Raw genomic sequence first — 9,763 nt, 5'->3', positions numbered from 1 at the left:
GGCTTGCTATTGCTAAACCTGTTTCTTCCACCATTATTAAAGCCTTGTTGGGGCTTTTGATCCTTCCATGAGAAATTTGGATGATTTCTCCATGTTGAGTTATAGGTGTTTCCATAAGGTTCACCTAAGTAATTTACCTCTGCTATTGCAGGGTTCTCAGGATCATAGGCTTCTTCTTCAGAAGATGCCTCTTGAGTACTGTTGGATGCAGCTTGCATTCCATGCAGACTATGAGAAATCATATTGACTTGCTGAGTCAATATTTTATTCTGAGCCAATATGGCATTCAGAGTATCAACTTCAAGAACTCCCTTCTTCATAGGCGTCCCATTACTCACAGGATTCCTTTCAGAAGTGTACATGAACTGGTTATTAGCAACCATGTCAATGAGTTCTTGAGCTTCTGCAGGCGTTTTCTTTAGGTGAATGGATCCACCTGCAGAAGTGTCCAGTGACATCTTTGATAGCTCAGATAAACCATCATAGAATATATCCAGGATGGTCCATTCTGAAAGCATGTCAGAAGGACACTTTTTGGTCAACTGTTTGTATCTTTCCCAAGCTTCATAGAGGGATTCACCTTCTTTCTGTCTGAAGGTTTGAACATCAGCTCTAAGCTTGCTCAGCTTTTGAGGAGGAAAGTACTTGGCTAAGAAAGCCGTGACCAGCTTATCCCAAGAGTTCAGGCTGTCTTTGGGTTGAGAATCCAACCATAATCTAGCTCTGTCTCTTACAGCAAAAGGGAAAAGCATAAGCCTGTAGACTTCAGGATCTACTCCATTAGTCTTAACAGTATCACATATCTGCAAGAATTCAGTTAAGAACTGAAAAGGATCTTCAGATGGAAGTCCATGAAACTTGCAGTTCTGCTGCATTAGAGAAACTAACTGAGGTTTCAGCTCAAAGTTGTTTGCTCCAATGGCAGGAATGGAGATGCTTCTTCCATGTAAATTGGAATTAGGTGCAGTGAAGTCACCAAGCATTCTCCTTGCATTGTTGTTGGGTTCGGCTGCCATCTCCTTTACTTGTTCGAAATTTTCAATCAAGTTGTCTCTGGATTGTTGTAATTTAGCTTCTCTTAATTTTCTCTTCAGAGTCCTTTCAGGTTCTGGATCAGCTTCAACAAGAATGCCTTTTTCTCTGTCCCTGCTCATAAGAAAGAGGAGAGAAAAAGAAAAGAAGAGGAATCCTCTATGTCACAGTAAAGAGGATCCTTATTGTTAGTAGAAGAAAAGAAGAAGAAATTCGAACACAGATAGAAGAGGGGGTTCGAATTTGGTGATGATGTGAGGAAGAGATGTTAGTTAATGAATGAATAAATAGAATAGGATGAGAGAGAAGGAGGGAATTTTCGAAAATTAATTTTGAAAAGGAGTTAGTGATTTTTGAAAATGGTTTTTTTTTTTTGAAAAAAGTTAGTAATTTTCAAAAATTAAGTTTTAAAAATTAAAATAATTAATAAATTAAAAAGAAATTTTGAAAAAGGGGAGATATATTTTCGAAAATGAGAGAGAGAGAGAGTTAGTTAGGTGGTTTTGAAAAAGATAAGAAACAACCAAGAAGTTAGTTAGTTAGTTGAAACAAATTTGAAAAGATAAGAAGTTAGGAAGTTAGAAAAGATATTTTGAAAAGATATTTTTGAAAAAGATAAGATAAGAAGATATTTTAGAAACTAATTTTGAAAAAGATTTGATTTTTAAAATCTCAATTAATGACTTGATTCATAAGAAATCACAAGATATGATTCTAGAACTTAAAGTTTTAATCTTTCTTAACAAGCAAGTAACAAACTTCAAATTTTTGAATCAAAACATTAATTGATTATGTTATTTTCGAAAATTATGATATAAAATAAGAAAAAGGTTTTTGAAAATTATTTTTTTTGGAATTTTCGAAAATAACCATGAATTTTGAAAAAGATTTGAATTTTGAAAAAGATTTTGAAAAAGATAAGATTTTCAAATTGAAAATTTGATTTGACTCATAAGAAACAACTTGATTTTAAAAATTTTTGAAAAAGTCAATCCAAATTTTCGAATTTGATGAGAGAAAAAAAAAAGGAAAGATATTTTTTTTGATTTTTGAAATTTTTATGAAAAACATGAAAATTATGCAATGCATGAAATTTTTAGATCAAAACATGTGATGCATGCAAGAATGCTATGAATGTCAAGATGAACACCAAGAACACTATGAATGTCAAGATGAACATCAAGAACATAATTTTGAAAAATTTTAATGCAAAGAAAACATGCAAGACACCAAACTTAGAATTCTTTAATGCTTAGACACTAAGAATTCAAGAATGCATATGATAAACATGAAAAGACACAAAACAAAAAATCATCAAGATCAAACAAGAAGACTTACCAAGAACAACTTGAAGATCATGAAGAACACCATGAATGCATGAGAATTTTCGAAAAATGCAAGATGCACATGCAATTGACACCAAACTTATGATATGACTCAAGACTCAAACAAGAAACACAAAAATATTTTTGATTTTTATGATTTTCTAATTTTTTTGGATTTTTATTTTATATTTTTCGAAAAATTCTTTTGAAAAAGAAAATAAGGATTCCAAAATTTTTAATATGAATTCCAGGAATCTTGCAGTCTTAGTCTAAAGCTTCAGTCCAGGAATTAGACATGGCTCACTAGCCAGCCAAGCTTTCAAAGAAAGCTCCAGTCCAAAACACTAGACATGGCCAATGGCCAACCAAGCTTTAGCATGTAAATCAGAAACAGTAGCAGGTGGATTAACTCCAACTAGCTTGCTCTTGATAACAAATTGCAAGCCTCAGTCCAAATGAATTTAGACATGGCTTTACAGCCAGCCAGGCTTCACATGCTCCATGAAACACTAGAATTCATTCTTAAAAATCTTGAATAAATTTTTGAAAACATTTTTATTTTTTTCGAAAACAGATGAGAGATTTTTGAAAATATTGTTTTTTTTTGAAAAATTTTTGAAAAGAAAACGAAAAGAAAGTTACCCAATCTGAGCAACAAGATGAACCGTCAGTTGTCCAAACTCAAACAATCCCCGGCAACGGCGCCAAAAACTTGGTGCACGAAATTGTGATGTCCAGGCTCAAACAATCCCCGGCAACGTGAGCAACTTGGTGCTCTATCTCAATACATAATTGTCACAACTTCGATACAACTAACCAGCAAGTGCACTGGGTCGTCCAAGTAATACCTTACGTGAGTAAGGGTCGAATCCCACGGAGATTGTTGGTATGAAGCAAGCTATGGTCACCTTGCAAATCTCAGTCAGGCGGATATAAAATAATCATGGAGTTTTCGAATAATAAATAATAGAATAGGGATAGAGATACTTATGTAAATCATTGGTAGGAATTTCAGATAAGCGAATGGAGATGCTTTTCGTTCCTCTGAACCTCTGCTTTCCTGCTATCTTCATCCAATCAGTCTTACTCCTTTCCATGGCTGGCTGTATGCAAGGGCATCACCGTTGTCAGTGGCTACATCCCCTCCTCTCAGTGAATCATATGCTCACGCACCCTGTCACGGCACGGCTATTCATCTGTCGGTTCCCGATCATGCTAGAATATGATTCACCCTCCTTTTGCGTCTGTCACTAACGCCCAACAATCGCGAGTTTGAAGCTCGTCACAGTCATTCAATCATTGAATCCTACTCAGAATACCACAGACAAGGTTTAGACCTTCCGGATTCTCTTGAATGCCGCCATCATTCTAGCTTACGCCACGAAGATTCTGGTTAGGAGATCTAAGAGATATTCATTCTAGCTTATTTCATGTAGAACGGAAGTGTTTGTCAGGCACGTGTTCATAGGGGAGAATGGTGATGAGCGTCACACATAATCATCACCTTCATCACGTTCTTGGGTGCGAATGGATATCTTAGAAGAGAAATAAGAAGAATTGAATAGAAAACAGTAGTACTTTGCATTAATCTTTGAGGAACAGCAGAGCTCCACACCTTAATCTATGGAGTGTAGAAACTCTACCGTTAAAAATACATAAGTGAAGGTCCAGGCATGGCCGAGATGGCCAGCCCCCTAAAGCGTGATCAAAGGATCATAAGGTAATCCAAAGATGCCTAATACAATAGTAAAAGGTCCTATTTATAATAAACTAGCTACTAGGGTTTACATGAGTAAGTAATTGATGCATAAATCCACTTCCGGGGCCCACTTGGTGTGTGCTTGGGCTTGGGCTTGAGTGTTACACGTGCAGAGGCCATTTGTGGAGTTGAACGCCAGTTTCTGTGCCAGTTTGGGCGTTCAACTCTGGTTTTGGATCCTTTTCTGGCGCTGGACGCCAGATTTGGGCAGAAGGCTGGCGTTGAACGCCAGTTTACGTCGTCTATTCTTGGCCAAAGTATGGACTATTATATATTGCTGGAAAGCCCTGGATGTCTACTTTCCAACGCAATTGGAAGCGCGCTATTTCGAGTTCTGTAGCTCCAGAAAATCCACTTTGAGTGCAGGGAGGTCAGAATCCAACAGCATCAGCAGTCCTTTTTCAACCTCTGAATCTGATTTCTGCTCAAGTCCCTCAATTTCAGCCAGAAAATACCTGAAATCACAGAAAAACACACAAACTCATAGTAAAGTCCAGAAATGTGAATTTAACATAAAAACTAATGAAAACATCCCTAAAAGTAACTAGATCCTACTAAAAACATACTAAAAACAATGTCAAAAAGCGTATAAATTATCCGCTCATCATCTCTCCACCCTTGATGTTGATTACTACCTTGATGGTAGTTGTTTTGACCTTGAGGAGGGTATGGTGGGCGGTTGTTGTAATTCACATTGACTACCACAAGGGCATGTTCCTCTTGGAGTTGATGGCATTGGTCAGTGTAATGTGTGGTGCTAGAGCACAAACCACAAATCCTAGGAGGGCCTTCAAGTTGCGCAACCGGAGGAGGGGCTTGAATGGCTTTGATGAAGCAGTACTCCCTTTGATCTCTTTGAATTTGTGTAAGGATGGTGGTCATATCCCCAAGTGCCTTGGTTAGACTTGCTTCGGAGGGGGGGGGGCGGTTTACCACACCCTTAAGGGAGTTACTCCTCACTCTTGTGTGTTGTGTAGATTTGGCGACATCCTTTATTAAATCCCAAGCTTCTCCTTCCGTCTTGTTTTTTGAAAGGGACCCGCCACTAGAGGCGATAAGCAATCTTCTATCTTCCGCACAAAGACCTCCGGTAAAGTAGCTAATGAGCAAGCGAGTGGTCATTCCGTGATGTGGACATGACTCCAATAACCTCTTGAATCGAGACCAATACTCATACATGCTCTCTTGGTCTCTTTGCATTATGCCCGAAATCTCTTTCCGGATGTACTCGGTCTTCTCCGGTGGGAAGAACTTGTCAAGAAACTCTCTTCTCAAGAAATCCCAATTAGTCACAATATCATCCGGTAGCGAATAGAACTATGTTTTTGCTTGTGCTTCAAGAGAAAAAGGAAAGGCAAAAACCATGATGGCTACCTCATCGGCTCCATGCCTTCGAGCCGTAGAACAAGCAACATGAAAATCCTTCAAATGTCGGATGGGGTCTTGACCCGGCAACCCATGATACTTAGGAAGTAGATTTATCAAGCTATTCTTCAACTCAAAGTTTGGATCAAGGTTAGGATACCTTGCTTGTAACGGTTGAAGTATGATATCCGGAGCTCCTTACTCATGCATAGTGATCCGGCGTGCCTCTGCCATGTGTGGCTTACCTGTAGGATGCAAAGATGTATCAGTAGTGCTAACAGAAGAATAGGAAGTAGCGGACTCCAAGTCACTCTCGGTGACGTCTAGTGATTTGGTGTTTTCCTCAAGAGAGGCCGAAGTACTAGGCGTGTAGTCCAATCGCCTTCTAGCTTGCCGAGTGTGTAACAAAGTTCTTTCAATCTCGGGATCAAAGTTGGCTAAGCTAGAATTCGGTTGAGACCGAGTCATCAAACTTGAGAGTCATAGTACAAATGCAAAAGAATTTTAAACTATAGCTAAGTATTGAAAGAGAAAAATATCTACAATATTCACATATTCACATAACCAATATCAAGGCATATGTTGCAAGTATTCCCCGGCAACGGCACCAAAAATTTGACGTACGCCCCAGCGGTGTATTGGTAGATTTCCCTTTAATAACACCTCGTCATGAGTATAGCTCTACCAACAACAATCGTCGGGGGGGGGGGGTCAAATTTAGAAGAGGGATTTGGTTGTCACAAGTTCAACCCCAATAGAAATAACCGAAGTATTCAAACCTCGGGTCGTCTCACAAGGAATGGGCAAACATGTGCTTCGACATTGGTTAGAAATCCGGGGTTGTGAGTTATAAACATGAAAATAAATGGAAATCTTAACAAGCAAGTAATCTTAAATTGCAATAAACTAATTCAACCACCTAAGTAAAACTTGAGCAATTCCAATGAACAAGCAATATTCTATTTAATTCTACTTAAACCAAACAAGTAACTATAACTAAGGCAATTGAAATTGGAAATTGGGTTTCAAATATGAATGATAAAAACAACTCTTGACTAGGCATGGGAATTGGGATCACAATCCTTGTCCAACAACTATATCTTGACAATTATGAGGAACCAAGCTCATTAGTTCTACCCCCAAAGTCTTAAGTACGTGATATCTACCCCTAGACTTGAGGTATGTCAAATGGCTTTGGCCACATCAACCCATAAGTCCCAACCTACCTACTAATTAAATTAGTAGTGGGTTGACGTCAATAAGTATCAAATTAACCACCAAGGGCTCCGAAATCATCAAATCTATTAGACCCAATGACTCAAGTTTACCCAATTCCCTTGACCTAGGCCAAGAGTGGAAAAGACTACTCCATAATCAAAGTAAACAATTCATCAAACACTTGGTAAGCATTAATAAAAGACATGTTCAAAATAGCAATTAAATTGAATTCCACAAATACCCACTAAAAATTATCAACATACAATTAAGTAATCAACAAGATTAAACATAGAAATCATCAATGCAACATCAACAAGTCAAGATTCACAACATCCATGAAATGGGTATAAAATGACAATTGACAAGAATCATAAAACTATCACTAAATGTAAGCAAGATTGTAACAAGGAATTCAAATTTAACAATTAAAACTATAATTAACAAAATCCAATTCACAAATCAACAAGGGAAATCAAAATAGAAACTAGATCTAGAGAGGAACAAGGGTTTCTCTCTCTAGAATAACCAAAGAAAACAAAAACTAGCTAAAATTGTGTCCTAGTGTAAAATGAGTCATCTCTCCCTTTCCCCCTAGCATCCTTGGGTCTTTTCCATGCAGAAACAGCTTGAAATTGGGCCTCCTTGGCCTCAGAAATCGCCAGGCACGATTTCTCTTAATGAGGTCACGTGCAGCTTCCCACGCGTGCGCGCCATGCATGCGCGCGCGCCGATTACTTTCGTGATCCACGTGTGCGCACCAGTTGTGCGTGCGCGTCGATAGGAATCTTCCAATCTGCGCGGATGCGTCCATCCTTTCATGCCGCTTCCAGCCAATCCCATCCACGCGTGCGCGTGGAGTGCGCGGACGCGCCGATGCTACTGCTCCCAAGACTTCAATTCTTCATGTTCCTCCCTTTTTGTACATGCTTTCTCCCTCTCTTCTAAGTCATTCCTACCCTATAATTCCTGAAATTACTCAACAAAAATATCACGACATCGAATGGCAATAGAAGAGGATTAAAATATGGCAATTTCAAGGCAAAATAAGCATGTTTTTCATCATAGAGTAATATTGGGAAGTGAACACAAAACCATGCATTTCTTGTGAATAAGTGTGAGAAATATTGATAGAATCCCCCAAAATAAGCACAAGATAAACCACGAAATCGGGGTTTATCAGTAACTCTTAGTCAGGATATCAATAATTATCATATTTGATTGTAAAAAGTAAAAGAACATGAAATAAATACTTGTTATGCAGTAATGAAGAACAGCTTGAGGCTTTGGAGATGCTTTGTCTTCTGAATCTCTGCTTTCCTACTATCTTCTTCTTCATGCACGCAAGGCTCCTTCCATGGAAAGCTTTAAGTTGGGCATCACCGTTGTCAATGGCTACTTCCCGTCCTCTCAGTGAAAACCTTCCAAATGTGCTGTCACCGCACGGCTAATCATCTGTCGGTTCTCGATCATGCTTGAATAGGATCCATTGATCCTTTTGCGTCTATCACACGCCCAACACTCGCGAGTTTGAAGCTCGTCACAGCCATCCCTTCCCAGATCCTACTCAGAATACCACAGACAAGGTTTAGACGTTCCGGATCTCAGGAATGGCCGCCAATAATTCTAGCTTATACCACGAAGACTCTGATCTAAATCATGAGTCTAAGAGATATGCATTCAATCTAAGGTAGAACAGAGGTGGTTGTCAGGCACGAGTTCATAGGTGAGAATGATATGATTGTCACGGATCATCACATTCATCAGGTTGAAGTGCGAATGAATATCTTAGAATAGAAGCATGCGTGATAGAATGGAAAACAGTAGTAATTGCATTAATTCATGAAGAACAGCAGATCTCCTCACCCCCAACAATGGGATTTAGAGACTTATGCCGTAGAAGATACAATATGAAACGAGTAGAATGTCATGAGGTACAAGATGAATCACTAAGAGTAGTTTTTATAGTAAACTGGTGACCTAGGGTTACAGAAAATGAGTAAGCTAGGGTGTTTAATGTAAAAATCTACTTCCAGGGCCCACTTGGTATGTGCTTGGGATGAGCATTGAAGCTTTCATATGTAGAGACTTTTCTTGGAGTTAAACGCCAGCTTTTGTGCCAGGTTGGGCGTTTAACTCCAGTTTTTATGCCAGTTCCGGCGTTAAATGCCAGAATTCTTTGGGCCATCAAATCTCAGGCAAAGTATGGACTATTATATAAAGCTGGAAAGCCCAGAATGTCTACTTTCCAACGCAATTGAGAGCGGACCAATTGGGCTTCTGTAGCTCCAGAAAATCAACTTTGAGTGCAGGGAGGTCAGAATCCAACAGCATCTGCAGTCCTTTTTCAGCCTCTGAATCAGATTTTTGCTCAGGTCCCTCAATTTCAGTCAAAAAATACCTGAAATCACAGAAAAACACACAAACTCATAGTAAAGTCCAGAAAAGTGAATTTTAAATAAAAACTAATAAAAATATAATAAAAACTAATTAAAATATACTAAAAACATACTAAAAACAATGCCAAAAAGCGTATAAATTATCCGCTCATCATATCCCCATATTATCTCTGGGATAAGCTCGGCCTAGAGGCCTTTTGCATCATCTATTTTCTTTCTTGGAGCATATAGTATTACTTTATTTGTAGCCTCTGCTAACCCGTTTGTTTGTGGGTGCTCGACTAAGGAGAAATGTTGTTTGATTTTTATTTCCTGCAAAAAGGATGTAAATTTTTTATCGGCAAAATGGCGACCATTATCTGTGATAATGTGCCGAGGAATGCCGAATCGACAAATAATATATTTCCAGATAAAAGAAATCATTTGTTGTGATGTGATCTTGGCTAGGGGCTGTGCCTCGATCCATTTGGAAAAATAGTCAATTGCTACAACTAAGAATTTTACCTGCACTGCTGCTGTGGGGAAAGGGCCGAGGATATTGATAAACCACTATTTTATGGTTTATCTTGTACTCAATTAAGTGATTTTTATCAACTCTTTACCCACTTATTCATACTATTTGCATGTTTTACATTTTCCTTCTCGGTTTTGTGCTATGATTGAAAACA

General features: G+C 38.5%; 1 non-coding gene across 1 annotated transcript; it reads left to right on the top strand.

Annotated features, from left to right (window-relative positions):
- Positions 1-512: 512 nt before the first annotated feature.
- On the top strand, positions 513-620 carry LOC112787349 (small nucleolar RNA R71). The gene has a single exon (XR_003194767.1). It is a non-coding gene; the product is annotated as a small nucleolar RNA R71 (small nucleolar RNA).
- The last annotated feature ends 9,143 nt before the right edge of the window (positions 621-9,763 follow it).

The sequence above is a fragment of the Arachis hypogaea genome, chromosome 20 (genome assembly GCF_003086295.3).
Source record: "Arachis hypogaea cultivar Tifrunner chromosome 20, arahy.Tifrunner.gnm2.J5K5, whole genome shotgun sequence".
In the NCBI taxonomy this organism is placed as follows: domain Eukaryota; kingdom Viridiplantae; phylum Streptophyta; class Magnoliopsida; order Fabales; family Fabaceae; genus Arachis; species Arachis hypogaea.
This window is presented reverse-complemented; position numbering and strand designations above follow the sequence as displayed.